The 18,120-nt window shown below is 43.0% G+C and overlaps 1 long non-coding RNA gene across 1 annotated transcript; it reads left to right on the forward strand.

Moving 5' to 3' along the window:
* Positions 1–13,221: 13,221 nt before the first annotated feature.
* Positions 13,222–14,548, forward strand: LOC134459999 (uncharacterized). Its single transcript, XR_010036938.1, has 3 exons — positions 13,222–13,524; positions 13,979–14,074; positions 14,412–14,548. It is a non-coding gene; the product is annotated as an uncharacterized LOC134459999 (long non-coding RNA).
* The last annotated feature ends 3,572 nt before the right edge of the window (positions 14,549–18,120 follow it).

The raw sequence follows: 18,120 nt of genomic DNA on the forward strand, positions 1-18,120 counted from the left end.
GGTTTGCGATAGGAAAATGCATACAGGTTAAGGAGTTGGACTATTGATCACAGGGTTGCAGGTTCAATCACTACTCTTACCAATCCCTTCTTCCCTCCTTGGCTGAAGTGACCTTCAGGAAGGCACCTAGCCCCGCATTGCTCTAGGGACTGTAACCAATTCCTGGTAATAACTGTAAGTCGCTTTGGATAAATGTGTCAGCTAAGTGTAATGTAATGCCATGCAATGTAATGTAATGTAAAATAAATAGCAGTGCAAAACTGCTCATGGATGCATGTGCGTTACCGGGACATTACTTGTGTAAATCCAGCCAATCCCAATGGCACTCAAGAGCATCCCAGTTTAACTGGTGAAGTGATGTCCAAAACCTGCAACGGCTTGTTTTCTGGTATACTTTTTTGCCATCAATGATTGGTGTTGAGAGTGGAGACAACCACATTTGCCGGTGTGTGTGTGTGTGCATATGCGTGTGTGTGTGTGTGTGTCTTGCTTTGCGGTTATTCGTTTAGGGGTGGGGGTCTGTGATTTGCAACTGTATTTGTTTAATATGTTGTGCAATAATGTGTGTAATTTCTTGTGTATTAAGTATTCATGTATGCTAGTACACACCTTAATTTAATTTAAATAAAGAATGAATAAATGTTACTTTACTCTACAAGGACAAGACTTAGATCCAGTCCAGCCCACTTCATTCATCCGATGTAGAACATTTCATTCAAACATACCAGGGGTAGCAAGTACAAATTCTTTTGACATTGTCACACAGATGTTCAGGTAGCTCATCCCCGCTGTCCCTGTAGCAAAATTCCAGGCTCCAGACCGAATTTATCTCTGTTTTATACCAGACTGACCTGTCTAATCCAGACAAACTCTATTCCTCATACACAGTACAGAGACCAGGGGCCTGGCTAGCGTTAACTTCCGGAGCGAAGAGCCAGGCAATCCCAAAGGCACCTCAGAGCATCCCTACTTAACTGGTGAAATCATCCCATAAACCTGTACTGTGATTAACGACTAGACAAAGTTGCATATTTGTTTGACACTGGTACACACGTCACGATAACGTACTATCCAAATAAAAGTCCCAAAATAAATATTGATATAATAGTTATAATAATAATAATTATAATAATAATAGTAATATAAAGCTGTGCTCTGGAAATGCTATGCTATTTACAATGGTACACCAAGTGGATCTCTCTGATTTTTTTGTTGGCAAGGACAGACAAATGGTAGCCATTCCTTCTAAAATCCAATCCAACTCATGCTCCCAGACCTAATGAGTCGAGTGCTCAAAGCTGTTTAGAATACCACTGGTCTGGCCAGAGTCAGGCTGCTACACCCTTGAGCAAGACACCCACTGTAGGCCCACATTGAAGCAGGGATCAGAGCCGATACCCTGCAGTGTACCGTTCTGTAAACACCATGATACACACACATACACTCCTCATACTGTGCACCAGGGGTCTGTCTCTTATTGACTTGTGTAAGAGCACCAAACAGTCCCACCATTAAATTACATGACACTATTCAAAGCGATTTACAGACATTTACAGGGTATTGGTTACAGTCCGTGGAGCAATGTGGGATTAGGTGCCTTGCTCAAGGGCGCTTCAGCCATGGAGTTAAGGAGAGGTAAGCGTGGGATTTGAACCTGTAACCCTCTGGTCTATATACCATTAGCCCGCCCCCCATGGCACCCCAGAGCATTGGTTTTTACATCTAAATATGATGTAGCCAGGACTGTCCTATTGAGAGCCAGGGAGTCCCTGTTTAACTATATTGCTATAATCTCATAAACCTGGTTTGTGATTAACGACAGCACCCCACAATCCCAACGGCACCCCTGAGCATCCTTTTTTCATGTGAACATTATTTTCTTTGGAGACTGAGTGTCCCCTCTGCCAGGAAGTCAGTTTGACTATTGATATAATCTCTTAAAGCCTGGATTGTGATTAATGACTTGTACAAAGATTTTATTGTTGACGGGATTGAATCCAGCACACTTCATTCCTTCCTTATGCAGGACACTGGGGGCCTGCCTAGCTAGTTTTTATTTGCTTCAGCTTTATTTAGCTGGGATTGTCCCATTGAGACTGAGCAAATCTTCTGCCAGAGAGTCCTGGCTCAAAATGGCAGACAAACGGCACACTAAAACGCTCTTGACATTGGCTACAACGATGTTGCACTCATGTGACAGTGACACTGGCTAATCCGCATGCAAAGGCACACTTCATTTCTTATTCAAGGACATAGTATTGGATTGAGTCATTCTTTTTTTCAAGAAAGAGACCGTACTTTGCATGGGTCTACAGTACAGTATGAAAAAAATGAGTTGAACATTTCAAGGCCAGCACCCTCACAATCAAGATATTTAAGAGTGAAGCCTGCTCTAAGATGAACATTTGGATCGAGTCCCTCCTCATCCAAGGACATCAGGGTCTGGCTATCTTATATACACACAGAGATGTCTGCCCAGCAATGAGATGTCAAGATGTGGTCCTCACAATAATGGTAATAACAAGTACACGCACGCACGCGCGCGCACGCACACACACACACACGCGCACGCACGCACGCACACACACACACACACACACACACACACACACACACACACACACACACACACACACACACACACACACACACACACACACACACAGAGCCATAGCAGCACCAGGAATCAGCCACCCCAGCTTTTCATTAAGACTGTAGATAGTGAGTCTATCCCATGAGGTGTGTGTGTGTGTGTGTGTGTGTGTGTGTGTGTGTGTGTGTGTGTGTGTGTGTGTGTGTGTGTGTGTGTGTGTGTGTGTGTGTGTGTGTGTGTGTGTGTGTGTGTGTGTGTGTGTGTTGTATGTGTGCGTGTGTTGTATGTGTGCGTGTGTGTGTGGTGGGTCTATTACATGATCCGAGGGCTTAAAATAATCTAGTGAGTGGAGCTTAACAAGGTGTGACACGCTCAGCGTTCCAACAACTTGAGCGGGAAAACGACCGCAGGCATACCTACATGACACATGTTCACTACCCCCCTCACACACACACACACACACACACACACACACACACACACACACACACACACACACACACACACACACACACACACACACACACACACACACACACACACACACACACACACACACACACACAACTTTGTGCACACATACAAAACGCACAATCATATTGACTCCTACACACACTCACAAACACACTGTGATGGCTCATATAAAACTAATCACATTGACTCAGATATGCACACACATGCACGCACGCACGCACACACACACACACACACACACACACACACACACACACACACACACACACACACACACACACACACACACACACACACACACACACACACACACACACACACACACACACACACACACACACACACACACAAAGACATATGCACTGTTACTCAATCTCCTTCTCTTCTCTCTCTCTTTCTCAGATTCTCCACTCATCTCCTCACGGCGTGTTTAAAACATGAGCTGCACGAGCCAGCCAGCATATCTTTCCCACAGATAAAGTGGAACACTGGAGGGGAAAAAACAACACGACCTCACAGAAAACAATCGCAGCATTATCAAAAGAGAGATGAACCAAGGTGGGCTTGGAAGAGCATAAACTGAGCGTTTCCAAAATACCTGAGGTGGGTTGTTGGAAAAAGAAAAGGTCTAATTTGTGTGAGAGAAGAGTGTAACCTCACCCTTGTAAAGTTAATGGGCTATTTATTTGACAGCTTCACTGCAGGGGATAAAGCCCCAATGGTTATGTGAGAGAAAGTGTGTGCGTGTGTGGGTGTGTGTGTGTGTAAAGTCCACAGGTTGTTGGCAAGGGGTCATGTCATTGCTATGTGTGTACGGGGGGTAAGCCACACCTGGCCCACATCTCTCTATGGCCTGCTGTGTGTGTGTGTGTGTGTGTGTGTGTGTGTGTGTGTGTGTGTGTGTGTGTGTGTGTGTGTGTGTGTGTGTGTGTGTGTGTGTGTGTGTGTGTGTGTGTGTGTGTGTGTGTGTGTGTGTGTGTGCGCGCGAGTGTGTGCATGGCAGCTTGCAAAGTGTGCTGACTCAGCCAAGTGTGGTGTGTGTGGGTTGGATAGGGTTTCAGCAATGCTGCTATGCCATCACTAGGACGCTGGTGTGTACAGGTAGAATGACCTTTTCAAAAGCAGCCTTTCGTTTGTCTGTTTATTAATATTGACTATTTCAGAGCATGTACATTTGAACAGTGCACATAAATTGCACACAAGACCAAACATATTTTGACAAGCATTGTAATTAAGTATGTACCGAATCCTGGTTTTTAAGGTTCTGCTGAATACTGAATCCACTGCTTAAGACGTAGCCAAATCTGAAACCGAACCCCGAATCCTACTCCGATCACCGAAAAACAAACCAAATCTGTCAAATCCACCCACGGAACGGAATCTTGGATTTGGTAATTGTGAACAACAACTTAAAGGCTCTGCTGAATACCGATCCACTGCTTTAGATTTGGCCAAATTCAAAACAAATATCAAATCCTACAGTCGGTCCCCCTACAATGCACACCCTTTACCGAGGTAATGCCACGACCTCCACCTCGGTACGTACCGGGCCTAGCTGCAGTGTACCCAAACAACCGCCGGGTGGCGCTTGGGAGCGCTTGCTGTACGCTTTACCACGTGGTAGTCTCTCTCTCTCTCTCTCTCTCTCTCTCTCTCTCTCTCTCTCTCTCTCTCTCTCACACACACACACACACACTTTCTCTTGCATACACACAATACACATTCAAGCGCAAATGGGTAGGCAACATTTATTACCATATGGAATATTTTAGACGATGTTGACGGCATATTAATTATGCTCATATTCACCCGCACGCACCGATTCAGCGGATAACAACATGCCTATAAATTGTGTGAGAACACCTCCAGGAAGTAGGAAGAGTCATAAAAAGAATAGCCTAAATAACGTAATGAATTTTCTTTTTTTTTAAATGATGATCGGATGAATTGCCATTAATGTGCAAGCTCTGACAAAATGTAAACTGAGTGTAGCCAGAAGCCATACCGATTCTCGCATCGCAAGATTTGAAACGTCTAATATTGCAACTTCAGACTTGTTTTCTGGATGTGGATACTTTTTTCATTTGGTAAAAATGACTGAGAGTGCAATACACCTCACCGCAGTAACCTAACAGCGCTTCGTTTGAGCGTGTAAGCGTTGGCTATTTATCTCACATCGCCAACAGCTGGGGCGATAACCTAACCTACACTTCCCTAATGAATTTAATGTTGTCACATTGGCAAAAATTAGCAAGCGACTGATATTGCTGTTTTCGTGCTCAAATTAAGTGTAACCAACTGTCGGGTTATGTGTCGCAGGTGAGAAAGTGCGCATTTTTCCAGCAACACCTCTCCTTGTTACCAAATACCCTGGAGAGTATAGGCTACTGTATACCACAAATAGGCTACGCCAAGACACAAATATTGAGTTTTAAAATAATATTTATTAACTAACAGAAATCTAAAAGAGTCCCGGGGCACCCCAAATGTAGGCTATACAAGTCCGAAATTCCAAACCCAGTCCCATGTCCATTTCCTTGGAGATCCCCCCCACAATCATCAGTTCCGAAGGAGGCGGGGGAGCGGTGGCCAGGTGTGCATCCATTGCGAGGCTGGGGAGACAGGAAGAGCTTGGTGACAGTAGGCTTGATTCCATAGGCAGTCCAAATGACACTCACTTCCATAATTAAGTAGGCTACGCAGGTAATCGCTGCACTTATTCCACGTGATTTACAACACTGCACTCGCTAGTACATTAGGGGTGAAGTTACACAGCACTCGCACACAGCACGGCTCACTGCAAACAGTGTGTGCTGCGATTCACCTGGGTAGGCCAGCGGTGTTAAAAGTGAGTCCAAGTACAACTGGGTTTGGAGAGAGAGAGAGAGAGGGGAAATATATGCTGGGAAATATATGCAATGTCATCTCGTAATCATGGAGTTCCTCATGCGATTTCATCTGGGTCAGTCAGAAATGCACCCTGCGCACCGGGAAGTGTGTTTTTTTCAAACAAGAAAACTGGTTCATCATATGCATGGCTTAAACTGACTTTAATGTTTGCCAACGTGCTATAGTTTTCCTCTCATAATAGCACCTGGCGACTGTGACCACAGTTAGATGACCTCGCGCGCGTAAACCCATTAAAATATAGCCTAGCCTTCTGTGACCATTCAGAGCAATATGAACCAATCAGGTCGGCGTTGCTATTAAGCAAAATACATCCCTGATGTCTACTTAACTAAAATAAGATGCATTTGTCTAATATTTGGAGACATCGCCTTGCTCTTTCTGCGGGGAATTAAGCGCCTCTCTCCCTCGCTCTCTCTCCCTCTCTAGCCCACACACACACACACACACACACACACACACACACACACACACACACACACACACACACACACACACACACACACACACACTGTTTGGAGAGGACGCATTTAAACTGTTGCAGTTTAGGCAGTAGGGGAGAGCAGGGACTAATGAAACACGGGACGAATGAAACACTGCGATTTACTCGAAAACTTGAACATATCCGAAAGTATGAAAAGTCAAAGTTGTCAGGTTTACAGGCAAAGGGGATTTAAGTGTCAGTAGACACTGTCGGGACGAATGAAACACCCGTTTCATCCGTCCCTCTCGCCCATTGACTTAAAGCAGGATCAAAATATAACAGCCGACTCCTCTACCTGTTTGAATTAGTGCAGCCTTACAGGGAAGACGTTAATTTGGCATAGGTCAACTGCAAGAGACTACTAATTTGTGACTTGACGTGATGTGTGAATAATTAGGCTACGATATGCAACAGGCATATTTAGCCGCACTCAGTCATTCATTGGGTGAATGTCCCGACCCTGTGTATCCGCGTGCATGCATGGGGTGGGGAAAAATACATCAAGCGTGCCATCACCACCCATCCCCCCCGGACCCACGAAACCCACTGAAGATCCAAGCAATTGTAGTCTGTCAGTATTTTAGCGTGTGCCCAGGTAGTTGAATTCCTGGCATGGCCTGGTTATCTCAATAGTGCCAAGAAGATGTTTGCCCTCAGGCTAGTCTGTTCATAAGCGCATGTTCGGTTTGCTGTAATAGGCTACGATCAGTAGCCTAAGCCTCAACTTGTCTGTCGTGTCTTTTCCTTCTTTCGATAGGCCTATTTTGTAAAATAGGCCCACGTTAAAGCCTAAATACGATAATAGGCCTAAATAAGGCTAATAAAGTAAGCTAAATAAGTCAGGCCTAAATAAAGTTATTTTAGCCTATGAACTCAGGCAATGCAGAAATTTGCGGAGGGATTTTGGATATCTTGGCCTAATAGGCTACCGATGGCTTTATGAACTTCATGACTGGGCTACAAGATAGTCTTGACTTGTAGACCACCAACATCTGATGCTGAAGTGGGGGAGGGTGGTTTTTTCACTTCAAATGTTCCCCGACACACACACACACACACACACACACACACACACACACACACACACACACACACACACACACACACACACACACAGATACGCGCTAATCGCTCTCTCCCCCGTCTCTCCCTCTCTTTCTCATTGTTGCTATACGTGCATCTGGATAGACATAGGCAGTGTGGTCACCCAGCACATTTTCATAGAAATGCTGTGTTTTTTAAATGAAATATTTATTCAGTTATTTGTGAACAGTCTCTGCGTTTCTCTTTCGATGTTGCGTCACCGTGGACAAGTGTCTGCTCGAAAACTTAATGCAAAGCGGCTAAAATTTTCAGAACGTGTTGAACTTTTCAGAACATGAATGTTTGTCTGTGGGGGAGGGGGTGGGTTACAGCAGGGACTGCACAGCCTTTTGTGACATGTCGTGAACAGATGTCTTGTCATGTGTGCATCACATCCCCAGTTAACCGGAATCCCGTCGATTGCGCACAACAGCGCATTGAAAGGATGAAATGTTCACAAGCACCAATACAAAAAAACGTCTTCAACCTATTAGTCCGTAGGCTATCCTGAGGATATCCGTTCCTGACTTGAATAGGTAGTGCAGAAATAATTAACTAAATAATTATTATAATTATTACTATTTTAATTATTAATAATAATTAAATAATCACTTAGCCTATAGCCTAAGTTAGGAGCGGAATTGAGACGGTGAATGCAGGACAGAATAATGAAAACAAAACACCATCGACTGGCGGTCTTGTTTAGGGATCACGCTTGTGTTATTATCAAATACCCAATGTTACCTGCAACGCGCAATTGGCTGACTCTTTCCACTTGTAGCCTAAAACTGAGGGAGGGATCAACGTACAATGAGCTACACTGAAGCAGATTACTCTGCTTCGCAAAAAAAACAGTGCACCAATAATACCCCCGTCTTCAACCTACTATTTAGGCTACCAGATATATAGGCTAGTAATGGTATTAAGTTGTGCTACCTTGTTTTTTGTGGTAACGACAGTGTAGATCAGGTTAATAGCCTGCAATAGGGGAAGCGCCAGTTTTAAAGACGGAATGTCGTCGACAAATGTAAAATCACCTCTCTCATGCTGACATGACGGGGCACTACTTCATTAGGCTACAATGTTGTTCATGTCTGTTTGACTCACACTATACGAGTGGTTCAATTTGTGTTTGTGTGCTCATCGCACAAATGAGACAGACAGGCTTGCTTGATAGGGCTACACAAAGCAAGCGACATCGGTCCACTAAAAATGGTCCGAACTCCGCCGCTTGATTTCATGTCTCCTCAGTCTCTCCATTACGGTTTATTAGCCTACTCTGTTTTGCTATTTTCGTTATTCTTAGCCCTGGCATTAGAGATGAAGCAACTGTGATCAGTGAGGTTGTGGAAACGGTTGAATAGGCCTATGGTCCTAAATTGGAAGCGGCCATGCCAGTTTTGAAGACAGAATGTCGTCGCCAAATTTAAAATTTGATCTCTCTCATGCTGGCGTCACGGGACACACTTAGCCTAATTACAATGGTGTTCCTGTCTGATTGACTCGGTTTTAATTGTCTTTACCGGTTCAAATTGTAGTAGGTATGCAAACTCTGTATCCCGAGGATACCCGTTCCTGGCTTGAATAGTGCCGAAATAAGTTAGGGACGGATTGGGAGACGGTGAATGCAAGACAGAAAAAAGTCGAGTTTAAATTCACATGGTGGTCTTGTTTAGGGCTCACACTTGTGTTATTATCAAATGCCCTATCAAATGCCCAATGCTAAATAAAACATGCAATTTGCTGACTGTATTTCTACTACTACTAAAACTGGAGGATGGACAATCACGGGAGCACAGACAGACGTAGCCTACAAGCACAGGCAGACGCTGCTCTGCAAAAGCAGTGCTATACTGCCCCCCGCATTCCGAATGGCCACAGGGTGTAATGATCACGGTACGATGTCGCGGCCCGGCACGGTAATGAGCAGATTGAAGTTACACCATCTGTATGCTCCAATCACCGAAACCAAACTGTGTCAACAAGGCCGAATCTGTCTGAATCCAAAATCAAATCTTGGACTTGTAATTCTGAGCAATAACTTAAATGTTTTGTCGAATACCAAATCCATTGCTTACTAAGATTTGTCCAAATCCAAAACCAAACATGGAAACTGAACCAGGGGTCTGTATCTCGAAAGCGTCTTTGCTAACGACGGTAGCAACGTCCTTCGTAAGAGCGACTGAACTCTCTCTCGACAGCAACGCTCACCATTAAATCCAAGGGAATGGTAAGACGACAAGAATCGAGAAACGGACCCCTGGTCAGCAAGATTGAATCTGTCTGAATCCGAAACCAAATCTTGGATTCAGTACATCTCTAATTGTAATGCAATTATAAAAATATCATGATGTAGGAAAGGCTTAGCCTTCAGTTCGTCCCACTGGGAAAACTCCAGAGGTAGTTTTGCAGGCTATGGTCAGGGCCTTGTGCTCAATTTTGGCGGTCACCTGCAGCCGCTGCAAACCCTTTGGATATGCAAAGGAAATGCACACATCATTTAATCATTCTTGGTTTGAAATCACATGCTTTCACATGGTATTGTTGTTATACAGTTGGCCTCACATTAATAGTCAAGAATATTGTCTGGCTGGGGACTCAAGTTCTTACTCAGATTAGATTTATGAAAGTTGTTTGCAAGAGGAGTCCAATTTGCCTATGTTGTATAACCAACATTACATGGCTTCTGAAGCTGGCTGATGGCTCACAGTGTTCATGAAGAATGTCTCTCCAAATCCATTTTGTTTTACAGAAGTAGAAGAAGAAATGAGCCATTGTGAAGGATGTCTCTTCACACCTCTTTACAAATGTACATTGTTGAGCCATTGTTTAGACAAACCTAAGAGCTCTGTCAACTTTGTGGAAGTTTGTCTTTGCATGCAGTATCACCCCAGCACAATCTCACCCACCCGTCCTCCACCAGCACTGCTGATTCATCTAATAAGAAAGGAGTGCGAGAGGAATAGACAATAGAAGAAGGAGCGATAGAGGAGAAGGAAATATGGATGAGAGGAATGGTAGAAAACAGGAAGGGAAGAGCAGAAGAAGGATAGACGAAAGAAATGGTAGATGAGAGGAATGATGGAGGAGAAGGAAGGGTAGAGGAAAAACAGAGAAATAAGGGGGAAAATATAGGTCATGACCTTCTAGATTGAATAATGCACAACATGAATGGTAGAAGCGAGGTATGATGGGAGACCATGCCTCGGATTGTCACAGGGATGTACAGGTAATTATGGTCTAGTGCACAGACTTCTATTATAACTAGACTGCGGATGTTCGATGCGTTGTGAAGCAACGGCTGGGGGCGGGACATGGGACGATTTTGGGGCGGAAGAAGGAAGTAGAGCGCCTTTTTCCATGTATCTCTATGGTGGACTTGAAGCCATGTAGTTCCTAGGCAATTCTTGCCGAGTCGGCCCTGTTTCGTTAAAACGGTAGTCTCCCCTCCCTCCTAAACAACCCAGATATTTTTTTCGGGCTGACCCTTTATTTAAGAAAGCTATTAAAATAGTTTAAATGACCAATGAGCATGGCTATTTGGGTTGATTGGCAGTTGCCATTCTTTAGAATTATTGTTTTGATTGACAGGCAGGCCGTTGTCAAGGAGAAGGGCGAGTCTCGCGGCGTCTCCAGGGGAAGCCCCCTCTCTCCCTGCTGCATTACTTTCAACCAGCTCTGCTTTCAACAGCTTCATCACTGCGATGGATTATTTAATTTTGGTACACTTTCCCCACAAATATGCTTTGTTGTACTTTTGGATGTACTTCTCCGTATTCTGTAAGGACCTCTGCGGTTTTGGTAAGTAAAATAAAAGCTTGTATACGTGGCTGATTGACCAAAATGACTGAGCTTTGTTTAACAAACACGTACGACAATGCTAGCTTGTTATTAGCCAAAGGCAGCATGCTGATCTTTCAGTGTTTGATGATCTGTCGGTTTGTCAAGTAACTTAATTGTAATCTGAATGCCTTTGCTTTTGAAAGCAAAATGTGTCTGTTTGACGTGCATCAGGTATATGGATTCCCTCCTTCCGTACCGTAACCAAGTACATATTCATTCACGATGGTGTAAACATTTCACTACCATTCTGGCACTATGCTGGCCAGCCACATCGGAAAAGCAACCTAGTCTAGCTGTGTTCCTCCGTGAAAAACTGTCAAATATTGTTTGTTTCTGTGTTGCCAAATTGCCAAGTTGCTAGTTGGTGATGAAATGATGGTCATTGGTACGTTCGTTTTCAGTATGCAAATTGCGTCATTAATGTTGACTGTACTGAGTGACGAGTGCATAGTGTAATGCAAACTGTCAGTAATGTTGACGATTGCAGGCCTACTGACGAGTGCATTGTGTAGTAAACATCCTTTCCCCATCCTCATGTGACATGGTTTCATTCTGTAGGCAAAACAACAAACCACACTTCACCTGGAAAACACAGCCAGGACTCACTGTCAGGTAGGCCTAAGTTTCAAATCCCTAAAGCCCCCATACTCAAATAGCGGCTCGCGAGCCATTTGTGGCTCGCGGGGCATCTATTTTTGGCTCTCGAATAATTTTGAAAAATTAAAAAAAAAAAAAAAAGTTTTTTTTTTTTTTTTTTTGGTCCGATCGCGCTGTCGGCTCTTATTTTGAAATCGCGCCACAGACGCAATGAAGAAGCGTGCCGTGCCCCGCCCCCTCAGGCAGTTTCTCCCTCTTTGTGTCAGTCACAGGTTCCAAACAGAAACACCTACGACGCTGGCATTAGAGGTTGTGAGGTAGACTACAAAGGAAGGACTGTATCAGAGCCTGTAAATAAATTATTCACAAAGTTCTCTATGCATCGTTTTTGAAAGTAATGGTCCACATTTGATTGCAAACAGTGTGTTAGGACTTCGAATTGGTTTAGCAGTAGCTGTAGCTAGTTGCTAACACAAATGAAGGCAAACTGTGTTTGAACTCTGCTGGCAGCTAACTATTGGTAGCCTATTAAAAACGAATTGCTTAATAAACTTTTCACACTTTTAAACAGTCCCCAAATAGTTCGTTTGGAATGCAAAGACCCTCATAAGACTGCAAACAAAGTTATGAGCAACTTGACAATTTATTATTGGCTTTTGCATTTAATCAACATGGCATCAAATGTGCCATTTTCTTGTTGACAAAACCTGGTGTTCTCCTATCTATGTGTCCTCTTTGTTGGGTCCATTATTGCCTCTGATTCTCATTATGCATGTGAGAGCTGCATAAACAAAGTCATAATAAGCAACATGTGTTTGAAAAGTGTTATCTTCAGGCTTATTGGTTTTCTCACTAAGAAATAAATCTTTATGAACGTAGTCTGCAAATATAGGCTAACAGATAATCTTATGTCATTTAAAAAAATACTGAAGGATGGGTGGCAATGAGAGCAAGGCAGGCACCTCACCCCACAATGCAGGCCCTTTATGAGAGAAATGTTCTCCCATCCTGTCACTAGAAACTAAATATCTGCTGTGGGTGTGAGTGCGTGTGTATTGTGCTTACAAAGGACTTATCATGTTTTATTTTATTTTATTTATTTATTTATTTATTTTGGGGGGGGGGTCGTGTCGGCCCGGCCCGGCCCTTTATTGGGAGGAATTTTGAAAAACTGGCCCTCGGGGACTTTTAATTGAGTACCCCTGCCCTACAGTATACGCTTGACTTAAGACCAGAGACCTTCCAATGTAAGGCTAACACCATCATCTGCTTACTCTGCATGTGTTTATATATTAGTAATAACATAGTAATGAAATATATGTTGTTCTCATCACCCTTCGTTTGTCATCATTTTCTTTACAGATGTCTGAAAATGTACAGTACACGCCAGCAGGTCTCACCATAGTCAACATCATTAAGGATTTGACTCTCTGACCTGAGAAGAGGCCCCATAAACACACCTGACAAGGACCAGCCACTGTTGCCAGTGCACAACTGAGGACCTGACCAGCCTGCTGCCATCTATGATACTATATAGTACCCGGTATGTAACATTACACTACACTCAGCCAATGCTTGCATCCAAAGCGACTTTCACTTATTTTTACATGTGCCTCCCAATTTGAAGGGACAAAAAGTAATTGGACTGGATAAAAGTATAGATCAAGCGTAGTAAACTCTCAGCGTTTGTCAGTAGCCACTATCTTCAATAATTACAAGGGTACCAATTCTATTGACAGATATGCATGCCCACACCATGAAACTACCACCCCATGATTTTCACTGATTAGGTAGCATGCTTTGAAACACGAGCAGCCCATCTTCTTATCTATTGTGTTTATCTATTGTGTTTTCTTCCCATGAACCTGACACTAATACAAGTTCAGCTACTTAATGTTGAGGTAAATAATGTAAACGACATAAGTATGTTAAGTTGTTGGTGTACCAAACAGTGACGTATTCTCATCACACTTCATATGCCATTATTTTATTTACAGCGGAGGTGTCTGAAGACGTGGAGTACACTGCAGCAGGTATCACATGACCAAGGACTTGGACAACGTCTCTGTTTACATCTATAGTGTATTACACAAGTGAGTCTACACCCCCATATTTCTGCAGATTTAATGGGACAATAAAAACATTTGAAAACTGAAAATGAAGTCTGCACTTCAAGCTCATCACATTAAATAAGTAAAACAGGAGCTTGGTGAGCAGACTTAATTTTCAGTTGTCATTTGACTTTGTTAGTCCTGCACCCAAAACTTTTTTGAGAAGGATGTTCATGGGTTTTTTCCTTTTTAAACAAATGTAGACATTTTTACTACACTGAAATGTTATAGTTACTCTATATATACCAGTGATATGCTTCAATTATGTTCATGTTACATTAATTATTTTTTAAAAATAGATTTGTATTTATCGTTACAGCTGAAGATGTGCACAGTACGCTGCTGCCTGCATCCTACCACCACAGAGGATCCGATGTGCAGAACCAGCTTCAAAAGCCATTGCAATTATGAAACACAGTTAATAAATGCTTATATACAGCAGCCCGCACATTTTGTTTAATTTGTTTTATTGGTTAACCACACTATTGTTACAACACAATGCAGGTGGTACATGCATTGGCAGGTATCAATAAAAAGAAATGTATGGAGCATAATCATATTGGGATAGAGCAGTGGTTCCTAACCTATGGGTCAGGACCCAACTTATGGGTCGCCAAAGATCCACAGTGGGTCGCGAAGCCCTCTTGATTTTAAGGGGTTTCGTTTTAATACCATATAGCCCATGTTCAATATATGACAAAGTAAAGTTAAACTGATATATGCATAGAGGCAACAAAATGTAAGCGACACATTAAACAGTCATTCTATATTTGACTGAAGACAAATTGAGGAATACAATTTTCTAATGAGTTTCCGCAGGACTCCCTCTCGCCTGGGACTCCCTCTCGCCTGGGACTCCCTCTCGCCTGGGACTCCCTCTCGCGTGGGCGCTGGCACGATTGGGTCACCAAAGCTTACAATGGTAAAAATATGGGTCCCTGAAGAAAAAGGTTGGGAACCACTGGGATAGAGGAAGATATACAGTAGACTAGAGCATGAGGGAGGGGGTACTCATGGTATGACAAAAATGCTTAGGGGGTACATGACACAAAAAAGAAGTTGGGAGACACTGTGTGATTGAAGTAATGCATTTCTTACAAGCTTGGGGAAGAATGCCCACTCCATGATTTGCAAGTTTAAAAAGCAGAACATAAGGGTGAATATTTCATTTTAATCTTGATGTCAAGCATACAAAACACCCAGATGGTTAGTCATAGCCTACTGTAGGCCAGCTATGTTTTACTAACTGAAAGGTGTTAACTTTGGTTTGTTTACCATACCGTCTACTTCTAAGAGTGATCTAAGAAAGAGAAGCTTTGTATTCTGAATCTTTTCAAAAACTGGGGGGATCAGCAAAAAAATGGTCATGATGACTGCTCGACACGGCAATCTTCATCTTCAATCTTCCGGATGACAGCTTGGCGTCGAGGAGCCTTTCTTCAGCGTCCATGGTTTGTCTGTCAAACGGAAAGGTTTTGCATGTCATTTGATGCCCAAACATTCAAAGTTATTTACAAATGTCCGTAGAGGATTAACTTGGTGTGGCAGACACAAACCAAACAATATTTTACGCAGATGTACAACATGAAAAATGGAGCATTCTGAGCTCTCATGATACAAATGCAATGTTGATACTGAGTATTGCTGACATGGATTATGTTTTGCCAAACGGTACGCCGACCCCAAAGACACATCTGTTTGTAGCTAAGTTTGTAGCCTAACTTCCCATTTATCTTTAATTGCGGCTACATTACAACGTGGTGAAGTAACTTATAGTAAGCTAGGTCTTACGCCACCCGGCTGGCTCACGTTAGATGCTAAGCTAAAATTATTATGGTCATCATAACAAGCTCTTCAAGGTTTCATCCCAAAGTATCATTTTATTAATAGCATGGTATATTTGCCATACTTACCGATCACCAGTTCCATTTGAACTTGTGTTGGTGTTTTTATGACAATCAAGTGTTTCTGTGTCGACCAGTTCCACAGCTGAAAACAGGGTTCAATATTTCTGCTGGGGACGCCATGTCATATTCGGGTGGGAGGGGCGGGACATGTCTTGAAGTGTCTGTTTGTGGATTGGCCGGTGATGTCGACCTATCAGCAATGTAGCTCAACGTTGTCAAGGTGATTATTATATTTCCGCATTTTTGGGGCGGAAGAAAATCAGCCGCGGTTGCTTCAAAACCGTTGAATGGAGTTCTATCGAACTCCGCAGTCCAGTTATACTATACACGTCAGTGGTCTAGTGCTTCTTGGATTAGATCATATAGAATCGACCCGTAAGCATTGGTGTGGTTGAACCAGTCAAGTTTCAAGTTTATTTATTTAACAAACGGACAGCATATATTACGGTAACACTTTATTTTAGGATTGCATCTATTAGCACTAATACATACAAAGAGCATGTATAAATAACTTGTAAGGCATGTACTAAGCAAAATCAAACATTTGTTAGGCATGAATCCGCAAATGTCTTGTTCATGCACAGTAGGGGATTTATTACCAATGTAATCTTAGTAAGGACCTAGTAAGCCTTAGTTTTTGCTTAGTACATGCCTTACAAGTTACTTATGCAGGCATTAACATTGTATGTATTAGTGCTAATAGATGTAACCCTATAATAAAGTGTTACCTATATTACTAGTATTTAAAACTAAATTCTAAAAGATTATAGCCATTAGGCTAATTCCACTGTTAGGTCGCTCTTGGATAAGTTGTCTGATCATCGGGTGTGTAAAGTGATGCAATGCAATATTTTCCTTGAATAAATTAAAGTACTAACGTCAGTTCTGGCCAGGCCATGGTAGTCAAGAAGCTTGCTGCCCTCCCCTTCATCTAATTAATTCCTAATTGATCCAGGTGCATTCTCTCAGCTGATAATCTTTCTTCCCTAGCGATTGGCCACACAGCTTCGGCACGCCTTTTAAATTCTATCCACTTTCTCTCAACTGTATGATGCTCGGTTTTTGCTACCCACCACCTCCCCTGCTCCACCTTGTCGTGTATGATGTGACATGTTCTCTTGTCACGTCGCTTGGCTCTGTTCATGGGGGGTTATCTCTCGCCCTGTCCTGCTGGGGTGAGAATTACCTAAACTGCTGCTGCCCCCTGACTAAATGCTTTTCCATGCTGCTCATGGAAATAGGGGGGTTCCTCCGAACAGAGCTATACCGCCAAATGTAATTCATAATTTCAATAAAAGAAATTGCATTTATATTCTTCTCTTGTGTTTCTTGACTGAAATGGTTCTGACAGAAACCATCTTAACAAGTCAGCGCATCATTTTTAAAATAATGACAAAGACTCAACTAACTCCTGTCTGTAAGCCACACGTCACTAAAACTACATTGCTTTCCTCAAACAACTCATGATAGTATGGATTTCCCAGTATGACCATGACAGCAACTTCCTAAAAGGTTGGGAAGGACTGTATTCAATTCTGTGGCCAACTGTGTCATCTACCCAGGGAACATAAAAAAAATTGATCCATTTAGAAGATGCACACACACACACACACACACACACACACACACACACACACACACACACACACACACACACACACACACACACACACACACACACACACACACACACAAACACACACACACACACGTGCGTCACACACACAAGCACGCACATATGCTGATTTTCTAAAGAATTGTTTTCCTATATCTGTTGTCCAGTAGGCCACATGGTCCACAGCTGCTCAGTCACGTCACGCCATAGAGATGCTTCCGGAGGCTTAAGAGGTCATGTGACCCTGTCACACACAGACACACACACGCTGACGCACACACCCACACACACGCACACACACACACACATACACACACACACACACACATCCACACACACACGCACAAATGCACACACAGTCCCATGTTGTGTTGTTTGGATCATTGCCGTACAGCATGGATGCTTGTCTGTTTTGCCTGCATGTCTGTTTTATGTCTCATATGTTGTTTTGGACAACACACACACACACACGGCTCAGAAGCACATGAGAGTGTGCACGCACGCAC

Source organism: Engraulis encrasicolus, chromosome 12, assembly GCF_034702125.1.
Source record: "Engraulis encrasicolus isolate BLACKSEA-1 chromosome 12, IST_EnEncr_1.0, whole genome shotgun sequence".
NCBI lineage: Eukaryota > Metazoa > Chordata > Actinopteri > Clupeiformes > Engraulidae > Engraulis > Engraulis encrasicolus.